This window comes from Aythya fuligula, chromosome 3 (genome assembly GCF_009819795.1).
Source record: "Aythya fuligula isolate bAytFul2 chromosome 3, bAytFul2.pri, whole genome shotgun sequence".
In the NCBI taxonomy this organism is placed as follows: domain Eukaryota; kingdom Metazoa; phylum Chordata; class Aves; order Anseriformes; family Anatidae; genus Aythya; species Aythya fuligula.
The window spans coordinates 72,525,943-72,547,204 of NC_045561.1; the positions used below are offsets into that span (position 1 = coordinate 72,525,943).

Sequence of the window (21,262 nt, forward strand, 5' to 3'; positions counted from 1 at the left end):
ACGAAATGGTGGAGTTCACTATTCTTGGCGAGGCCAGGAAGGGGACCAGTAAAACCGCTGTATTGGACTTCTGGAGGGCTGACTTTGTGCTGCTCAGGACACTAGTTGGTGGAGTTCCTTGGGAGGCGGTTCTGAAGGGCAGAGGGGTCCAGGAAGGCTGGGCGCTCTTCAAGAGGGAAATCTTAATGGCGCAGGAACAGTCTGTCCCCACGTGCCCAAAGACGAGCTGGCGGGGAAGAAGACCAGCCTGGCTCAACAGAGAATTGTGGCTTGATCTTAGGAGAAAAAAGAGGGTTTATAATCTTTGGAAAAGTGGGCAGGCCACTAGGGAGGACTATAAGGATGTAGCGAGGCTGTGCAGGGACAAAATTAGGAAGGCCAAAGCTCATCTGGAGCTCAATCTGGCTACTGCCGTTAAAGATAACAAAAAATGTTTTTATAAATACATCAACACAAAAAGGAGGACTAAGGAGAATCTCCATCCTTTACTGGATGCGGGGGGAAACTTAGTTACAAGAGATGAGGAAAAGGCGGAGGTGCTCAATGCCTTCTTTGCCTCAGTCTTTAGCGGCAATATCGGTTGTTCTCTGGATACCCAGTACCCTGAGCTGGTGGAAGGGGATGGGGAGCAGGATGTGGCCCTCACTATCCATGAAGAACTGTTTGGTGACCTGCTACGGCACTTGGATGTGCACAAGTCGATGGGGCCGGATGGGATCCACCCAAGGGTACTGAGAGAACTGGCAGAGGAGCTGGCCAAGCCACTATCCATCATTTATCAGCAGTCCTGGCTATCGGGGGAGGTCCCAGTTGACTGGTGGCTAGCAAAAGTGATGCCCATCTACAAGAAGGGCCGGAGGGCAGACCCGGGAAACTACAGGCCTGTCAGTTTGACCTCAGTGCCAGGGAAGCTCATGGAGCAGATCCTCCTGAGAGTCATCATGCAGCACTTGCAGGGCAAGCAGGCGATCAGGCCCAGTCAGCATGGGTTTATGAAAGGCAGATCCTGCTTGACGAACCTGATCTCCTTCTATGACAAAGTGACGCGCTGGGTGGATGAGGGAAGGGCTGTGGATGTGGTCTACCTTGACTTCAGCAAGGCTTTTGACACCGTCTCCCACAGCATTCTCCTCAAGAAACTGGCTGCTCTTGACTTGGACTGGCGCATGCTTCGTTGGGTTAGAAACTGGCTGGATAGCCGGGCCCAAAGAGTCGTGGTGAATGGAGTCAAGTCCAGTTGGAGGCCAGTGGCGTTCCCCAGGACTCGGTGCTGGGGCCAGTCCTCTTTAATATCTTCATTGATGATCTGGACGAGGGCATCGAGTGCACCCTCAGTAAGTTTGCAGATGACACCAAGCTATGCGCGTGTGTCGATCTGCTTGAGGGTAGGAAAGCTCTGCAGGAGGATCTGGATAGGCTGCACCGATGGGCTGAGGTCTACTGCATGAAGTTCAACAAGGCCAAGTGCCAGGTCCTCCACCTGGGGCACAATAACCCCAAGCAGAGCTACAGGCTGGGAGATGAATGGTTGGAGAGCTGCCAGGCAGAGAAGGACCTGGGAGTGATGGTGGATAGTCGGCTGAATATGAGCCAGCAGTGTGCTCAGGTGGCCAAGAAGGCCAACGGCATCCTGGCTTGTATCAGAAACAGTGTGACCAGCAGGGCTAGGGAGGTGATTGTCCCCCTGTACTCGGCTCTGGTGAGGCCACACCTCGAGTACTGTGTTCAGTTTTGGGCCCCTCGCTACAAGAAGGACATCGAGGTGCTGGAGCGAGTCCAGAGAAAGGCGACGAAGCTGATGAGGGGTCTGGAGAACAAGTCCTACGAGGAGCGGCTGAGGGAGCTGGGCTTGTTCAGCCTGGAGAAAAGGAGGCTCAGGGGCGACCTTATTGCTCTCTACAGGTACCTTAAAGGAGGCTGTAGCGAGGTTGGGGTTGGCCTGTTCTCCCACGTGCCTGGTGACAGGACGAGGGGGAATGGGCTAAAGTTGCGCCAGGGGAGCTTTAGGTTAGATGTTAGGAAGAACTTCTTTATCGAAAGGGTTGTTAGACATTGGAACAGGCTGCCCAGGGAAGTGGTGGAGTCACCATCCCTGGAAGTCTTTAAAAGACATTTAGATGTTGAACTTAGGGAAATGGTTTAGTGGGGACTGTTAGCGTTAGGTCAGAGGTTGGACTCGATGATCTTGAGGTCTCTTCCAACCTAGAAATTCTGTGATTCTGGGATTCTCTGATCATGCTTCACCATGGTCCTCACCACAGGCCACAGGGGACTTCTGCACCGGCGCCTGGAGCACCTCTCCCCCTCCTTCTTCACTGACCTTGGCGCCTGCAAGGCTATTTTTCTCACTCCTCTCACTCTCCCAGCTGCTGTGTGGTGCAGCGTTTTTTTTCCTTGTCTTAAATATGCTTTCACAGAGGTGCAAAACAACATCACTTATTGGCTCAGCTCTGGAAAACAATGGGGCCCTTACCAAACATGGGGCAGCTTCTAGATCCTTCTCACAGAAACCACCCCTATGGCCCCCTGCTACCAAAACCTTGCCATGTAAACCCACTACACCAGATCACAGCATTGAGCCTGATGGAGTTCAAAAAGTATCTGGATGATGCTCTCAGATATATGGTCTGATTTTTAGGTAGTTTTGTGTGAAAACAGGATTTACACTTGATGATCCTTGTGAGGCGCTTCCACCTGAATATATTATACGATTCTAAGGACACAGCATGCAGTTCAGGGACTGTATGATTCCAGAATCACTGGGAAAATAAACTGGGATCATCTGATTTGCCTTTTAAATAGTAGGGACACCTTTTTGCCCTGAAACAAGGATACTACTATTCAGATACTACTGATGAAGCAACAGGAATTTTCGACTTACTAGTAAACAGAACTTCTAAACCTCATCAATGCTTTCACTATACGTCACCATATAAAATAAAGGCTAAATGTGTGTCAGTGTTCCATGGTGCTGTAGGAGCACCTCCTGTGGTGTCTACTCAAGCTTGAATGTACCCCCACACCTATTTAGTTAGCACACACCTTTGCATGTAGCTTTGGCTTGTGCCATATTGTAATCATTTAGATGCTGGCTGGGGCTGCTCCAAGAGATGGCATAAGTCTGGGATGTTTCCTAGTGAATACACTGAAGTAAGACCACCCTGCGGGGGAAAGGGAGAAAGTTTAGGTAGGAGTATTGCTGTATACTTCAGCCTGAGGACTGGCTTTAACCCAAGACCATTTTATTTGTTAGCACAGAAGTCACCTTTACAGATGCTTAAAAAGACAGTCTGCCCTACAAAGGTTATAGTCTAAAATTAAGGCAAGAGTTATCAGGTAGACACAAAGACAGCTTCAAGAAAACTGTGAAAGAGGAACAGCAGTAGACAATGATCTTCTGAGTCTCTGACTCCTGTTTCCACTTGAAACATTATAAGAAAAATGATTTTTGGTTTGTCTATGTGTTACAGACATTGTCTTCAAAAATACTGTAAATGCAAGGACATCTCTGGTCCACTTAAATCTAAATAATTAACATTCACTTCCAGATAACAGCTATTTACTAAAATATACAGTCATGGTAGAGTCATTTGCTTCATCATTATTTACTAGTGACTGTTTCACTGAGATACAGGAGGAGCTAGACAGCAGGAAGAGTCTCTGGTACAAGTCTGTACACTTAATGGTTATAGCTTTACTCACACCTAAGTGACTCACTGTCTGAATGTATTTCAGATTCTTTATTTTTATTTTTATTTTTATTTTTATTTTTGATTATTGTGTGAGTTGAAGGAAGTCCTTAAAATTGTATTTGCCTGCCTTTTAGTTGCCCGACTAAAGATCAGATACTCTTTTACAGAACAAATGTATAGTCATGCAAATTGGGGCAAATGCTATCCTACCATTTTTCAGCAGCACTCGTAATGACAAAGAAGTAGAGGAACTCCACTGTTCATAAAGACAGAATGTAGATCTCTTATGTGAAGGCACAGGATGAACAGTTCCTCCTTGACATCTCCCATAGATGGGCCAATTTGGTAGAGACCTTCCCCAGTTAAGTATGCCTTAGGGAGGGACTGAGGATAAACAAGTTAATTTATTATGAAAGAATTCATAGAATTTATATGAATTCAGTTTTAGTGAAAAATACTTAAGTTCTTCAAAGGGGAAGAGATTGATGATTTCTATTCCAGATATATTTTGCCTTTTCTCATTGAGAGCTTGCCTGCTCTGCAGACTACTTTATTAGCCTGCATATTAGGATTAATAATTAAAGTAGTAATATATTTTTAACTATAAAATTGCAAATGCAACCATAATGCAGTTGCATAGAGTCTACTTAGCATGCTTGCTGTAAAAAGGAACTTATGAAATTTTCATGAATGTTTTATATTGCAGATAGGCAGAATCATTCAGTGTTTAATGCTGCTTAATAATAACATTACAAACAGTTTTCTAAGGAGGCAAGCTGTGCTGCCAAATATATACGCTGTCACCCATCCCACCAAAAATAAGCCTTCTGATGATTACAAGCTTATACTGTACATAATTTGCACATGCACACTCACCGATGTGTTCCCTCATCTCTCTCTATATATATACTTACGGACCTTCATATGGAGTAAGCAGCAAAGCATGATGCTCATCTTTTAAATAGGTAATAACTTCAGCCTCACTGAGTTACCGTTTCCCCCCCACAACTCCATGCATCTGCCTGGGTAGATGACAAAAATAAGGTGAACAGTGAACGATAGAGCATTATGACATTTTAATCAATGTTTTTAGTCACATTTCAGCTAATAGAGGAGCTGAAACTAGAAAGAATGAGAGGCAGTGAGTTAAGGAGAAAAGCCTTTGACATTACATGTGTCACTCCTTATCAGCATGTTCTCTTCTAAGCAGATACCATATATCTCTTTCAACACTTTCTATACTGTCTAATATGTTGGAAATGAGGGAATAATTTACAGGAAAAATGTACATAACCTTAGAGTGAGCTTTTGTTGTTGCTCATTTTTCAAAATTCTGGCTATGTTCGTTCATGATTATGTATGTCACATGAGATTGCTCCTGCTTCCTGTCTGGAAGAATATAACTTTCCAATCAGGAAGGGGGTAAAAGGAAACCACTGAGACTTCAGTTTTATGGAGGATTAGTCAGGAGATGATTAGTCAGTAAGTGACCAAAACCTAAGTAATCTGAGAAAGGTTGTTTTTTTTTTTTTTTTTTTTTTTTTTTTTTTTTTTTTTTTTCCTGAAGTTGCTACCTACAAGATATCAGTCTTAGGTATTCAGGCTGTTGTGACACTTAGTGGCTTGAATGGGAAATTTCACTAAGTTCTCTCATCAGACAAGTATTTGAAGACCAGCTGTAAAAAGGACACATTTTGATTCCTATCTAATTCAGTGTGCCAAGACTCTGGCCAGAATTTTGCCAAGCCTTATCTTAAAAGCAGACAGTCACATTCCTGACACATGAGCAGTTTCTCCCTAATCACTGCTTTGTTATTTGAGTATTTTGATTTAAGAAACTGAAGAAGAGGCAAAAAAAACAGCTTGTTTGTTTATTTGGCCAGAAGTTATTACATAATTGCTTGCACCCATTTGTTTTCCAGTGTCCAGATGAGAGAACATATGAAGTGTCTATGTGAGTGAGCTTATGGAGTCTCCATTGATGTCTAATGCACAACAGAATCACAGTCTGCAGGGGGATGCTCTCTGACCTGTTTGGATGTAGCTGCAGAATCTGGTCATTCCTTCATATTTCAGTACATACAAATTTATTTTCCTGCAAAAGAGCAGAGCACAGTTTCTTTTTTCATAACAAACTTCCTATGATATATTTGTTCTTCAGCATTTTTGTTCCTCAAGCCTTACTTTCGTGATTATCTCAATTGTTTCTCTAAACAAATGCTCACCTGATTTAGGATCAACCAGCCCTGTTTTATAAGCTTTTGTTACACTGGAAGACAAAATTATTTTGAAAGCCAGTAAGGTGTGTGAATTTCCTGAAGGAATTTACATCTTATAGCTCTATTTTACCTGAAGATTACAAAATTATATTAATTAGTTAAATGCGGTTCATTGAATATATTGTTCTTCCCCCTCCCCTTTTAATTTAGTGAGAATTCATCCCAGTTCAGTGTGTCTGTGCAAGGTTCAGGATTTGCTAATTATATTTTGCCACTTTAGAAGTAAATACAACTTTTTTTGAGCCTTCTACTAGTGGATGCATTTACTTCATATTATGACCTGAATGAAGAGGCACTTTGTTCCTACTGCCAACAGTTATCTCATGTTATTTTTATCCATGTACTGATAGTAACATGTTATTCAAGATAACAAAATGTGTGATCCATTCATCCAGAAAATAAAGTTTATCATATTAAATAAGTATGGGTAGCAACATTTTTGAACTGCTGTAATGATGTCCTCCCTCTTCCACGTAATTATAAATAAATAAGTAAGTAAATAAATAAATAAATAAGTTAATATGAATAAGGCTGGAATGATTTAGAATATCTACAACCAGGCAAGCTTTGAGAGTAATTTTTCATCAGTCAGAACAGTGTACAATTACAGCTCAACCATCTTTGAACACTTGTAGTAGCAATGTTTGTGGGACCTAGCTCTTCTCAGTAAAAAATATTGGTTGAAAGTGTCCTTTCCCTAATTCATATTTTGGGGCTACATAATGAAATAAGATAAAACACAGCAGGACTCCCTTTTTAGTTAGCATATAAGTTATACACCAAGAATTAGACTCCCTGATGGGCCACCAAATACTTGGATTTGGAGTCATTATTGATCATGAAAAACTCTAAAGAATTTAATAGACATTATACTAATAGCAGTCTTAGGATTATTAGATTTACCCCCTGTTATCTTCCCTCTAGCAATCGACAGAAAATTGCTGCTTTCACAACACTGTAGCTGCTCTCTGCCTCCTTCCCAACTAATGAGGCATTATACTGCTTTCAGCAGCTGGAAGTGTGTGTCTTTGTCCAAGGAATGCAGACTTACACCATGGTATGTCTCCACTATGTGTGATTTGCCATTTTAAGTCACTATAAAATACCCTGTGCTCTAAAGCATCCGGAAGAAGGAGGACATAAGACAAATGAGAAAAATGAACATAAGTTGAGAGGTTGTTTATAGCTTTACTGATTTTACAGTCATACCCCTAAGTTAAATCCCAGAAAATATTTTCAACCTTATTCTCAAAAATCCAGAAGCAAATTCTCATTTGATTCTTTATGATGAACTGTTTAAAATGCTTTGTGAAACACAGTACAGTGCAAACACTGTAAACATTGTAATAGACAAATTGCAGACAAATTGAATTGTTGTCACTGAGCTATGCATTAATTATCAAATGATAAATCCATGGCTGTTTATCTGTAGGGAGAAAACATTGGACGCCTATTCATTATTTGCAGAATTTTTCAGCAGTCTTCAGTGAAATAGAAAAGGCTACTGTAGTCCTACAAAGACCTTATGTCTAATCATCACTGAAATCCAAAAATGTCCCCTTGTTAAAAATTTGTTATCGTTATCCTGTGTTTCATGATCATTTCCACATATCTGAACAGTCTTTGGTAATGGGAACCTTTAAAGGAGAGTTAGAGTACTATGTTCATTGTCCTGCCTACTACCATGTGGTCTGGCCTAGCCAATAATAAAGTAATTGATTTTACATTACTTTCCAGTGGCTTAAAGAGCAGTAATTAATCTCCTTACAGTTTTGTTAAATGCAAATCCCATAAAGCTGCCTAATGTGCTTATGAGACCAAAACATCATGCCAGTGGCTTAGGACCTGAATCATGTTGCTAAATGTACCCTTTTGCTTAGCTGCTACTGATAAGCATACAGATGGGAGTGGTGAGATATTGAAAACTGAATTCAGTGGTTTTATGATCATATCTACCACAAACACTACCAAACACAAATACAACAGGGAAACATTTTAGTTTTGGCTAGTGCTCAAGGCTTTGTGTCTGATATAGAATGGTCAATTGAAGATAATGGGGATTTCTCCTTTCCTAGTGTCATTTTGGCAGCAGATTTGAAAGATTTCCACTGAAAAATAGATGCTTTCAGCTACAGCTGATGCTGAAAGTCGTGGCTCTTCAGACATCTCTGAATATATAGAGGCCAATTGACTCAAACCTGGAGATGGAAAGAAAGAAGGCATTAGTACAAATACATCCTCTCTCTTATTTACTAACTTTCAAGACAGCAACAGTTAATAATAATAATAATAATAATAACAATAACAATAACAATAACAATAATAAATGCTTGCTGATCGAATCTGATGACCTAATCTGACCAGCTAATGTACCATTTTACCTAATGCAAAAGTGATCTTTAGCCAGAGGAACATAATACGTTATGTGGTTATTAGCTACAGAAACATTTGTTTTTTATCACAGAGCATGCATACAGAATGCAAAATTAACATGTATGCATTTTCAAAGTCTAAGTTTTCTAGCAGAGAACCTTTAAATAGCATCAGTAACAAAATAAAGGGAATGATCTGACAAGAACACAGTGCAGTCACAATGCTGAATATAGATTTGGCTCCTTCAAGTGTGGATTAAAATGAGCTTGAAATGAAATAAACAGAACAGCCTCAGAAGTTTAGAGCTAAAAGGAAGTCATCCATCACAGTGGAGGAATGTTTGATCTGATGTACAGTAGTTTAGCTCACAAACTTCATTGCTAAAAACATTTATCTCTGTGCTCACTGCAAATTCTAATAATAAAAGTCATGTCCTGAAGAAATTCAATATGACCAGTAATTGTAAGCATCAGTCTTATGGAATGTGTAAAAAATAGACATGGTGGATGTTTAGATACAGTCTGTTTGTGTGTGTGCTTAATGATGATGATGATGATGATAATAATAACAACCATAATAACACTTACATAAATTGCCTCAGTTATTTAACAAGCTTTTATATAATGTACTTAAAGAATATGTCTAAATGTTTACTTTTTAACTGTGCAATTGAATGCTCATGGGAACTTTTCTGTCTTTACTTTACCTTATTCTTTATAGTCCAATCATATTAATCCATTAAGATTCTTATAATACTCGTTGCACATTATGGTTTTCACACTATACAGATGTATTGAGAAATACAGTCTGTCCCAAAGGGATTATTAAAAAATAATAAAAAAATAAGTGAGCAACAGTTCAGAAGTAACCCAAGATGATTATGTTAATGCATAGTTAAAAATACCATCCACAAATAGTCCTCAGTAACAAAAAGAGATTTTTTGTATTTTTTTTTTTTCTCATTTATCAGATACTTTTTAGTTGAAGAACCACTTCTTTTCAGGACAACTCTTCTAACCAGCTGCTGCCATGGCTCACAAGAACATTGACACCTTTAAACCTGTCAGTTCAATTTTGCCCTCAAACTTCTTCTTTTACCATATTCTGAAAGTCTTATAATTCTTCTTGTTGTAGGTCAGGTTCTAAATCAACACATCAAAAGAAACGTACTACAGGCTCCAGAAGATAAAACACCCAAGAGATTTTAGTTTAAAATTCTGTCCAGTGGTGACATAATATCACATCAAGAACAGCTATTGTATTGGCAGTTTTATTGGAATCTTGAGTTAACTAATAGCATTGTTGATCAACTGAATTGAACATTTATGCCCAGATAGGAAAGGGATGAAAACAGTGTCAGCTAAAATGCCTCACATATCTACACAAGTTGTCACTGCAATATGGTCAGATGCCTCTAACAAAGCTCTCTGGAAAACCACAACGTTAACTATAAACATCAGTAGTGGTTTGTTCCTCAGGATGATCTAGCACTATTTTACTAGTACTGTCAGAGATGTCACTATTGGAGAGTTTACACTGAAGTTTATGACAAGTTTAAACAATCTGGAAATCTTAATGTTGTGACTACTATGACAACGGGTATGCCTTGTTAATCAGGTTGGCAGTACTATATAAAAGGCCTTTCATGAAGCCTCGCAGTGATTAAACAATACATTAAATGATTGTATCCTCAGGCTTCACTAACTACAGAGACAGGTGCTATGTGAATAAGGACACAAATTGAAAAGTAACATCACAGATTAAGCTAGTTATTGGAACACTCACAAGCATTAAAGAAGTATAACGTTTGTCAAATATGATCTTGTTGTCAACGTACTCTTCATAATTCATACAGGCAATACTGAAATCCTGTCAAAAGATGGTAGCAGTATTTTGTATCATGACTATCTAGAAGCCTTGTCTATAAAGTTTAAAACCAAATGAAACTTACAAGCAAAGGAAGGCTGAACATTGCTAATTTCAACAGCTGTAATATTATCAATCACTAAAAGTAAATAATGCATACAGTAACTAGCTGCAAAGCAGACAGGTGTCTGACAGCTAGGCTTATTCTGTAACCCAAATCCTTCTATATACTTTAATAGCAGGAAATGGAAATGAGAATACTGACATATTTTGTATGGGGCTTAGCAGCAATACTATTGGACTGCAGAGAAAATTCCTGCTTTAGACATAGTCTTTTGCCCCATTTTGTTTTGGTCAATCACCATAAGTATAAAAGAAGCTCTAACAACACAAGGAATAGCTTTTTCTTGCCACTTAAATTTTAAAAGGTAAGCTGTGAAGACCTATATTAAATAATTTAACACCATAGAATAGAAGAAATTAGTAAACAACTGCTAGAAATATATGATTGTTTTGTAACACTGTTTTTGGTGGGCATCTCAAGAAACTGCAGAATGAATTGTCTGGAACCAGAAATAGATCATCAAGACATAAAAATAAACAAGTGATTCAGATGGATCCTCTTGCTGAAGATCCTAACTGTGATGGTCTTACCTGTTGTTAAAGGATTGGCTTCTCTATTAACTGAGGAAAGATGAAAATAGTGTTAAATCTTCTTAATAAATATATGAGTCATAAAAGAGAGTACAAAAACACAGACTCTTTCTAGTGATCTAAGATGGAAAGAATAATCCTTCACTGTTACTGCAGATGAGTTTATGTATCAGCTCCAGGAAAGTTATAGAACATCAAACAAGGAATAAGTGACAGGAAAAGCAGTAGATTCATCATTGCAGAGAGTCATGTACAATGGATGAACTAACTCTGCAAACTAATTCCTTTAAAAAAGGCAAAGTAAAAGTTGTTCTTGACAAAACCTAAACTGAACAGAAAAATCATTGAAATGATCCTTAAATATATGTTACTTAAAAAAACTCCCTAAGTACTCTTGAATTCCTGAAACCAAGTTATTATGTATTGTAGTGGAAGAATTTCAGTCACATGCCTTATTCTGTCATCTGCATAACTTAAAGAAATACCTCTTCTTGCATTGTCTATCACTATTTGTTGAAGAACACATTTGTCAAAGAAACAGTTCACTCAGGAAAGTCATGTACCACTCAAATATGAACAGTGTTCAGTGTATTAGTAAAGGTCTTCACAAAAATAAAACCTCATGTGCATGTTTGTATACTAGATCACTGAAAGCTTCTTCTCAAAAGATGAAGCCCTAATGGTGGTGGTAACATGCATCTTCGCAACAAATAACTTGCCAACATTTATGTCATTATTGTTCAACATCTACAGGAGTAATCAGTTAACCAATTTCAGCTCACGTCTTAACATACAATTTAAGTCAAAACTAGATATTTATACAAGTTAAAGCCACATTAATATCTGCATGTTCCATGCTACTGATTACTGTATCATAAAGCAAACATACTGCAACCTGATTAAAGCACAATTTCACCTTTGTTGTCAGCAAGCCAACTAGAAAATAATTATCATGGCTTTGGTAGAAGCTGCATTTTTTTCAAACATACTATCTTCTCTCTCCCACTTCCATGCTGGTATCTTATCTTTCATAGGCTATTAATCCTTCCTTTCCTTGTTTCTGATAGCAAGATAAACAGCTTAATGACTCTCTTCACTTGAAACAGTCTTCTGCTTTAGAAGGTACCAGCTACCTTTTCGCACTGTCCAACCAATATCATATATTATTATGTTCAGGGCAATTTTTTTAAGCCTGTATTTAGCTTTGAAGTATGTTGACTCTATTAAAGTTCTTGCTTTCTTGAAAGCTTCCTTTTTTTTTTTTTTTTTTTTTTTCTTCCTTCCATCTTTACTAGTTACCCTAATGAAGGATTTTCTCTTTCTATAAACTCTGACTTGTATCGTATAGACATACCATCTCATTTGGAGCTATCACAGAGTAGCTCTTAATACTCTTAATATAACTCTGACAGTGAGGTCACCCTGTGTGAGTGGTGACAGCTGGATCCAAATATTTGAAAGTTCTCATTGCCATACAAATTAGCCCAAAAGACAGAAGGATTTTAAAGACGTCTTGATATACAGCAGACATTTGAGAAGAGCTCCCTCCACAGATGTCATGGCTGTCAGAACATGACTGCTAGAATAGGCACCTGAGTACCTCTTACTACAGTTTCCGAAGAGAAACACGACTACTGCAGGAGTGGAGATCTACTAAATAGAGCTGATAAGATCATGGAGGGGCCTGGTTATACTTCCTTATACAGAGACTAGAGATAACAGCTCCTTAAAATTGGTGTCTGCACAAAGCAGTATTTAATGGTTTTACTAAGTCTATCAAAAGAGTCTTGCTTAGGAGAGAAATCTAGAGGCTTTGTAGGACAAGCTTAATCGAGAAAGCTAATAATAAAAAATAAATAGGGGGAAAATAAATTAGTTCCCATTAGGGAACTAAATAAATTAATAAATTAGTTCCCATTAGTTCTGTCCTCTGACCATATAAACAGAAGCAGTGAAATCAAAGTAAAGGGAAAGAAAAGGGTTTGCAAAGAATAGAAGTTTTAAAGACAAAGTCAGTATGGGAACTGGCTTCCTGTACAGGCTTTCTTGTGGTGATAAAAATAATATACTTTAGCATGTATAATCTATAGCATTCATGTTGGCATGCACCTAATGCATAGACACTTATCTGAAAAGATCATCTGTCTTGACCTTCTCAAGCTGGCTGCTAGCAGTAGTGTCAGCCACTACTTGTGTCAACTACTGCTAGTGTCAGCTTTATAGAGCTGCAGGCTGTTTGAAGAGCTATCCTGCCATAGCAGGCTTCTGATAAATCCCTCTAGCAAGACATATTGAAACATGCACCTGATTATTGATGGTGTTACTCAGACAATACTAGTCACAATACTTTTGCTTTTCTGCTCTAGAATTGCAGATTTTGTTCTTGTTTCTCAGAGTCTGTTTTCTTTTTCAATAACATGATATTTCTTAAAAAAATATATATATTTTTTTTCCATGTAAGAAAAAGAAGTGTCAGCACAGAAAAAAAATGATTTAATTTATTGCATTTGATTTATTTCCAACATCTGAGCATTTCCTAAAAAGCAAGTGAGATCATGGCCAGACTGACAGACAACCATTATTTTTTTTTACATTTCCATAATGCACAAAAACAGAAGTGTACTGAGCCTCTTTGAACAGAGACTGTAATGGACTGTTACAAAAACATCTTAATAGAAGCCACCACCCATTGGACAAGAAATCCATTGTATAAACATATCTAGAATGTATAAACGTAAAAAATTAGATCTCATGGTAACTTCTCTTTCTTTCTAGATCAAATAAGAATGTATATTTAGAGCATGATTCAATAACAACTTCCATATACAAGTCACAAGTATTGTATATTAAAATGTCATGATTTTTATGAGGGTCTTGTGAGGTTTTGATGTTCTGATTCAGACAATTTTGGAAGCTCTGCATTGGAAAAGATGTAGCTTTCCTTTTCCAAGGTGATCTTATTGCAGCTTTGCAATATTTAAAGGAGACTTATAAAAAAGATGGAGAGCTACTATTTGCTCAGTCAGATAATGACAGAAAAAAGGAAAATGGTTTTAAACTAAAAGAGAAGAGATTTATTTAGATTAGAGGTTAGGAGGAAACTCTTCGCTCAGAGGGTGATGAGGCACTGGAACAGGTTGCCCAGAGAGGTTGTGAATGATGTGATGTGGTTGAGGTTGAACATACCTGGAGATGTTCAAGGCCAGGTTGAATGAAGCCTTGGGCACCCTGATCTAGTGGGTGGCATCCCTGGACCGTGGCAGGGAGATTACATGATCTTTGAAGTTTCTTCCAACCTGAGCCATTCTATAATTATATGATTTCACACCTATGACGATATGATTGCTGTGATCCAACTGGTCAAAGTGGTCGTAACTGTTTTTCTTAGAAAGAAAACATCTTTTCATCAATTTACAAGTTCCAGTACAACCACACAGTAAACTGTTAAGCTAGCTGGCTCTAATATTGAAATCTGAATGACATTTACAACAAGGAGAAGAAAAAGAAAAGGAAAAAAAAATAAATAAACAAAACCCACCTCCAAGAACAAAAACCTTCCTTTATAAGGAATCAACTAATCAGCTGTGATGCTTCATTGCCTGCCATAAAACATTCTTTTTCAAATTTAAACCCATTAGTTTAATGACAGAAAGACTTGTACAATTGCATCTAACCTGCAGGCAAGGTCTGGAATGAGAGATACAGTTATAACACTTTCAGTGAAGATTATAAATAGCACAAACCTTCCTAACAGTGTAATGCATAAGCCACTGCCTACTCCATTAAAAAAAAAAAAAAAAAAAAAAAAAAAAAAAAAAAAAAAAAAGATTGAAGAGTTTTATAGAAAATGTTCTGCTATTTATTGGAATTCTTTGAAGTAAGGCATGTTAATGGCATGAAGAAAAGAAACAGGATGAGGTTTTATGATCTGTGTTATAATGTATGTCAGACAAGATCATTTCAATGATTTTTCTGGCCTTAAAACTTAAGAGCTTATCACTCATTCTTACATATGTCATATGTGCAGGACTTTAACTGGCTATATTATGATGATGAATGATCTTATTTTATGTACAATTTTAATTTTTTTGGGAAAAGTAGACATACATGTATATTATCATTTTCTTAATTTTGTTCATACAACCTGAAAATACCTCCTTTTATCTTTTATTTTACACTGCTTTATAGCAACTTTACTGATAAATATAAGATAGAATATAAATATAAGATAGAATTGAGCTTCTTTTTTTTTTTTTTTTTTTTTTTTCCCAGGACTTGTGCCTTATAAATTCAGTGAAAATTATATTAATATATATGAATTTAATCATGGATTCTATGTGTTATCAACCTACACACAAAGGTGAAAGTGATATTTTCCTTTGATCCTAAGAAATTCAAGAATGTACATTTCAGTGATGTGAACAAAAAACTCAGATTTTGAAAACTTCCTCTAGTGTATTTTTGCTCATCCTTACACTTAGCTTTGAGATTAAGATTCCAAACCTTAAAAATTTCTCTTATTGAAATGAACGTATTAGAATCCACATTTATACTGAAACAAAATATTGGCTTCCAGAGTTCATCTGAAAAATACTGAGTTATTAAGTTTGTACTGTAGGTTCTTTTGTAGCCAGATAGCCAGACAGTGATTTTCCTTCTTTTTTTTTTTTTTTTTTTTTTTTTTTAAAAAAAAAAGAAGCTATAGCCATTGTTAAAAAGTGTTTTTATAATTAAAGTAACGTGGACACATCTCAGCATTGTTTCTTACTTATGATTCCTACTGCCTACAACTACCTGATACATCCACTAAAGTGAGCATGTGAAAGATATAAGCATGAGCATTGAAAGATATAAATCATGTCTTATGTTAACTTTATTCAAATTCTAAGGCAGATAAGAATAACTTAGGTTTGCATGTGGACACAGAGATCTGTACAAGACTCACATTTTCATGTCTTGCCTACTTTCATAAATTACATCTCATCATTTTAATAAAAAACATTTATAGAGTGATAAAGCTGCAATCACCTTTCAAGATATGCCCTGATTCCAACCTCCAGCATTTCCTATTATCTTTCAGGTAATAAGTTTTGTGCAGACATTTGTTTATTTGCTAGACATACGGTACCTAGCATACCATTTACTGTGGAACTCTTGCCTTAACTGACTCTCCACTGTTAATTATTTTTTTTCTCCACAAATTAATTGTTGTTTGTTTTTTTTTTTTTTTTTTTTTTTCTCATAAAAACATAAAGTAATTTAGGTTGGAAAAGACCTTCAAAATCATCGGATCCAACCATCAGCCAGACCTACAATGCCTTTTAATGCCATGTCCACACATCTTTTAAACACCTCCAGGGATGGGGACCCCACCACTTCTCTGGACAGCCCCTTCCAATGCTTGACCAATGCTTGTTGATGTAAGCATTTTTTTCCATGCTCTTCCTGACTTCACTGTGTTGTGTATGACAACCCACTAGTCCCTACTAAGGCTGCAAGGGAAAAAAATGAGGTATTCAATCCAATTTCTATCTTCCTTTATGGCTCTTCATCCAACTGTCTTGCAACAAACCATATAAAGTCAACCTAGTACAAATCTTGTCTGTCTGCCCAAGTTAAGCACTTGCCACCTAATACTCTAAAAATGGCTCTGATTTCAGTCCCAAAGCCTGCTGAGAGTCTAATGCCAACTCTCTACAAACTTTTATGCTGCAGTTTGGATTGTTTCCTTCAGTGATTGGTTGATAAGGCAATTTGATTTTAGATCAAAACTGGCTTTTTTATGCAGTGTTCTCAGCTTATTGGTTCCCTTGATTTCTGACATTTCAGATTGTCATTATCTGTCTGTGTCTGTTTCCTACATGTTGTTATTTGGCTGGAGTAGACTGTCTGGAGCACACCCGAGAACAGTGATAAGGTATCTGGAGCCCTGTTTTGCAAGGTAACATGTAGCTGACATGCTCTGACGAGACAATTAGCTATTGTGCACTGCAGCAAATGATTAAACATCAAGGTGCCTTGTCTTGGGTACCCACAAAACAACAGGGTGACAGACTGGGTGAGAGTGACAACTGAAAGGGAACAGCAAAAGTAAATTAAAAGGCCAAGAAGTATTTTGTTCTCAGAGCAGATAAATACAGTGCTCAAAATACACTTTTCATGCTGCAAAAAAAAAAAAAAATCTGCTGTTGATCTTTAGAGAAATAACAAAGATAGTGCACAGGAAAGTGCAACAGGTGAAAGCACTTTATTTACTTCTTTATTTTTACGCTGCTCCACAGTCCTGAAAACCCTTCATCCCTTCCCATCTCAGTCCCTGTTTCCTGTTCCCCATTTCCTGTTCTGTTCTGTGCAATCTTCCACCTTTAACACCAATGTTTTGCATGCAAGTGTCCCTACTCTTCTTGAGTTACCAGGAATTGGCAGATAACTGAAGAGGTCCTGCTTTAGTGAGGGGAAGAGTGTGAATCTCAGGTCTGGGCCAGAGAGGACAGCCAGAAAACAGTTTCAGAAGAGCTACTTTTGATGGGAAATGCCGCCTTCTCTCTTTCCAGTCCTCCCTCCTGTCTTTGGCAACAGTGGCAGGAACAGAATTGCAAAGATAAGATGGGGATTTGCTGATCATCTTAGAAAGGCACGTTTTTATTTCCTCAAGCATACTCAGAGCAGGCAGTTTGCCATCCCTTCTTGGCTGCAATTTATTTTGCTTCCTGCTTCACTTTGACTGGGACTGCATGAAGTTCTATGTTTTATATAAGTTATTTTATAACCTTATGCTATTCACCATAGCCTGTCCACATGTCACATTATTTCATGCTTATTCCATTGTGGGATTCTGCCTCATCTGTGCCTTTGAACTCCCAGAAATGCATCTCTCCTCTCTTATCAGTAGTATTAGAATACCAGGGCACCTTCTGTGAAGTAAAAGACAAGCAAGAAGAATGGCAGGAAACCCTTGCATTTCCTGTAAACCAGTAGGAAAATGCCAGTGCATACTAACAGTGACAAGACTGTGTGTTATCTGTGCATACATTTTGAGAGGCTCATGATAGATTGATACTTGGCCTTGAAGTTGAAAGATATGTTAGGAGTGGAAAGGTAAGCTTTTCTTTACAGTAATTGTAATAAATTGTCAGTGCTCCATGACCCCATGATTACTTTTGGTGACCTCTGGAGAGGTCATGACCCTCACACTGAAGAGACCTTGACCTAGAACATGACTTTAGAGACTCAAAAAAGTGCTGTTACTGGCTTTCCATTGCATAAGATTTTCCCTATGAATTAATCATTACTTCTCTGTCTTTGATTGACCTTGTCGGATTTATTCTTATTCTTCTAGTGATGAATGATGCTGGGCTTTTGGTGAGATATGGACAAGAAATCAATTCCTTCTTCACCATTTCAATTTCTTTCTTTTACTCCTTCAGTCCGACTGTTCAGAATTAGTATGATTTAATTAAATTTGATTGGATGACAATACCAGAATGCTCCATATGCAGACTGGCAATGATGAAGAAGGCATTGGGATCTCCCTCCAGTGAATTTTCTGAGATGGCTGATGGCACAAGGAATAAGTGGTAAGTGACAACAGTGCCCTTGCTGCAGGGGACAGAGACGCAGACTAATGACATCACCTGTTGGGACATATTTGCTAATTGTTTAGGGGTGGGTCTGGAGCATAGTGGGAAGTCAGCCAAAGCTTTTCAGCACTCAGACAACAGCAGACCCCTGCATATATGCTTTTTCATATATGCACTGATGATAGTGTCAGAAAAGACCTGGAATGTATTAACTATGACTACTTGGCTCTGGGGTAGATGGTGAAGGCAATAGGGGTTCAGATGGTGTCTTCTCGATCCTGATGGTGAAGAGGAAGAGTTTGAGGGGGAATGGATATATTCTGTGGGTCAAAAAATTCCTATGCAGCTGGTGTCAGAAGATGGGTCTTGCTTTCTATGACCACAGGACCCTTGCTGAAGATCAGAGACTACTGGAAAGAGAGGATACACTGAATCAAGTGGAGCAAAACCTTCTTTGCCAGCAGGGTTACCAACATAATAAAGACATATTTAAATTAGAAATGATGGCGGAGATACACAAAGAGTTCCTTTCAAGTGAGAAAGTGGTAGACCATGTTGGCAAAGAATAGTGTGTAGCTTGACATCACAGAATCACAGAATCTCAGAATTTCTAGGTTGGAAGAGACCTCAAGATCATCGAGTCCAACCTCTGACCTAACACTAACAAGTCCTCCACTAAACCATATCACTAAGCTCTACATCTAAACATCTTTTAAAGACCTCCAGGGATGGCGACTCCACCATTTCCCTGGGCAGCCCGTTCCAATGCCTAACAACCCTTTTGGTAAAGAAGTTCTTCAACTTCTTTATATGAACAGTATGAACAGTATGAACCTCATAATCAAGTCCAGCAAAAGGACACAGGTGATTTAGGGACTGAAACATCTGAGGAACGGCTGAGAGAACTAGGGCTGTTCATCTTGAGAAAAGAAGGCTGAGCAGGATCTTCAATTTGTGCAAACAATGGATGGGAGGAAAGGGTGGTTCCCAGCATAGAACTCCAAGTTGGTACTTTAAAACCCTATATTCTTGACATATTTATAGGCTAATTTGCATTCAGATTACATTTTTTTTTTTTTTTTGCAAAATCTGCTAAATAAATAAAACATACTGAAATAATGTAGTAAGTTTGAACAGAGCATTATATTTTTTACAAGAGGTGGCATTCATTCTTTATGGTATACAAATGACTTATGTGAGTAAGGATTATTCACAGCTTTCCAGAGTTTAAAGTCTATGTTAAATACCATTTAATATTACAATCTCTTTTCAATTTATAATGAGTTTTCCAAAACTTCCAGTATTCTCCCTAAAAGTTTTCATGTCTCTACCTTTCTGAAAGGTGATATTGTTTAGAAAATTTAATCAAAATCTCCTCCACTGTTTTTAAGTTGGATTACATGGTTGAAAGAAAAAGGAGTACCGTTCTTTTAGTTTAACACAAATTTTTAGAAACTACAGAAGACTTTGCTAAAGTTAGCTGTATTGAATATGCAACCGAGTAGTAAATTCTTCATATGCAGGACATATATCTTCTGCAATGGAGGGGAAATGCAGATTCTGCTTCTAAGCATGATTATTAGTCATCTCAACATACCTGTAGTAGAGCGTACTAGAGTCCTCTCATCTTCTTACTGCTCACTGACAGCTAACAATAACAAGTCTGGATGAAGGAGGAATTCACATGAAGATAGGTTCTGTTCAAAATATTTCTGATATGTTTAACATCAAATTAAATATAAATACATCCTTGAAATACTCAGAATGTATCCACATTGTGAAGAGACCATGGAGTGGGACACTATGAATACTGGTATTTCTTAGCCTTGGAACTCTCTGTAATGTCACTGAGAGATACAATATTGACCTAGGAGTAAGGTAGAACTCTGGATGGTATGGTTTGTTATTGTACAACAGGCTAATGTAGTTATCACGGAACTGAATCAACTACTACTTCTACATGTACTGTATACATGACAACTAGGTACTTGCTAGCTCAAGAGAATACAAAATATTAAAAAAAAAGAAATAGTGTTACCAGTGGTTTGGAGGTTTTCCAATAAATTTGGCTGAAGTGGTGTTACAAAAATCCAATCTCTTATGAAAGAAAGAGGAATTATATTTCTGCTTTCTTCTGTGAAGAAAGAATTATCTTGTGATGGTCCAGCACTTCTTTTAAGCACCAGGAAATTTCATCTAATTTTCTTTCCTGTTAATTCAAAGAAAAAAAAAAAAAGTGAGGTTTTCTTTTGGGAAGAAAAAAAAAAATCACTGAGAAGACTTGGCAATCTAGGGTAGTATGAACAAGGTCAACAATTTTTTTTTTTTTTTTTTAATTGGTACTTCAGCTCTATGTGTATGCATCTGCTGTCCTAAGTTTTGTCTGGACATTGCCTTTTGAAACATAGTCATATAGCACAGATTCATAGGAGCTAACCAGAATAATGATGACGTGTTTTAAAGGGATTTTATCATCTATCCTATTTAGATCCATTTGAAAATCTTAGCTATGGATAATGACTTTGAGTATAGCATCTTAAATAAAACCGAAGCATAAATCAAGTTCCTGACAGAAATTTCTCAAACTAGTGCTTTCCTTTCTTACACATAAATTAGTGTACAACTAACAAAATTAAAAAATGAACACAAGAGTGAAGCTCATCTTCAAGAGTCACAATCTTGTTCAAAATATTTCAGTTTATTTTTTATAATTCTACAAAATAGCGAGTTATATTCAAAAGAGAATTTTCAGACATTGTACCCATGTTGTTATTTTGTTGTGTTTTGTTGTTGTTTTTTTTTTTTTTCTTTACCCATT

General features: G+C 37.6%; 1 long non-coding RNA gene across 1 annotated transcript; it reads right to left on the reverse strand.

Moving 5' to 3' along the window:
- Positions 1-5,300: 5,300 nt before the first annotated feature.
- Positions 5,301-20,647, reverse strand: LOC116488260. The gene is made up of 5 exons (XR_004253144.1): positions 20,483-20,647; positions 20,042-20,107; positions 10,865-10,894; positions 10,130-10,213; positions 5,301-8,169 (listed from the first exon to the last, which is right to left on the reverse strand). It is a non-coding gene; the product is annotated as an uncharacterized LOC116488260 (long non-coding RNA).
- Positions 20,648-21,262: the final 615 nt, after the last annotated feature.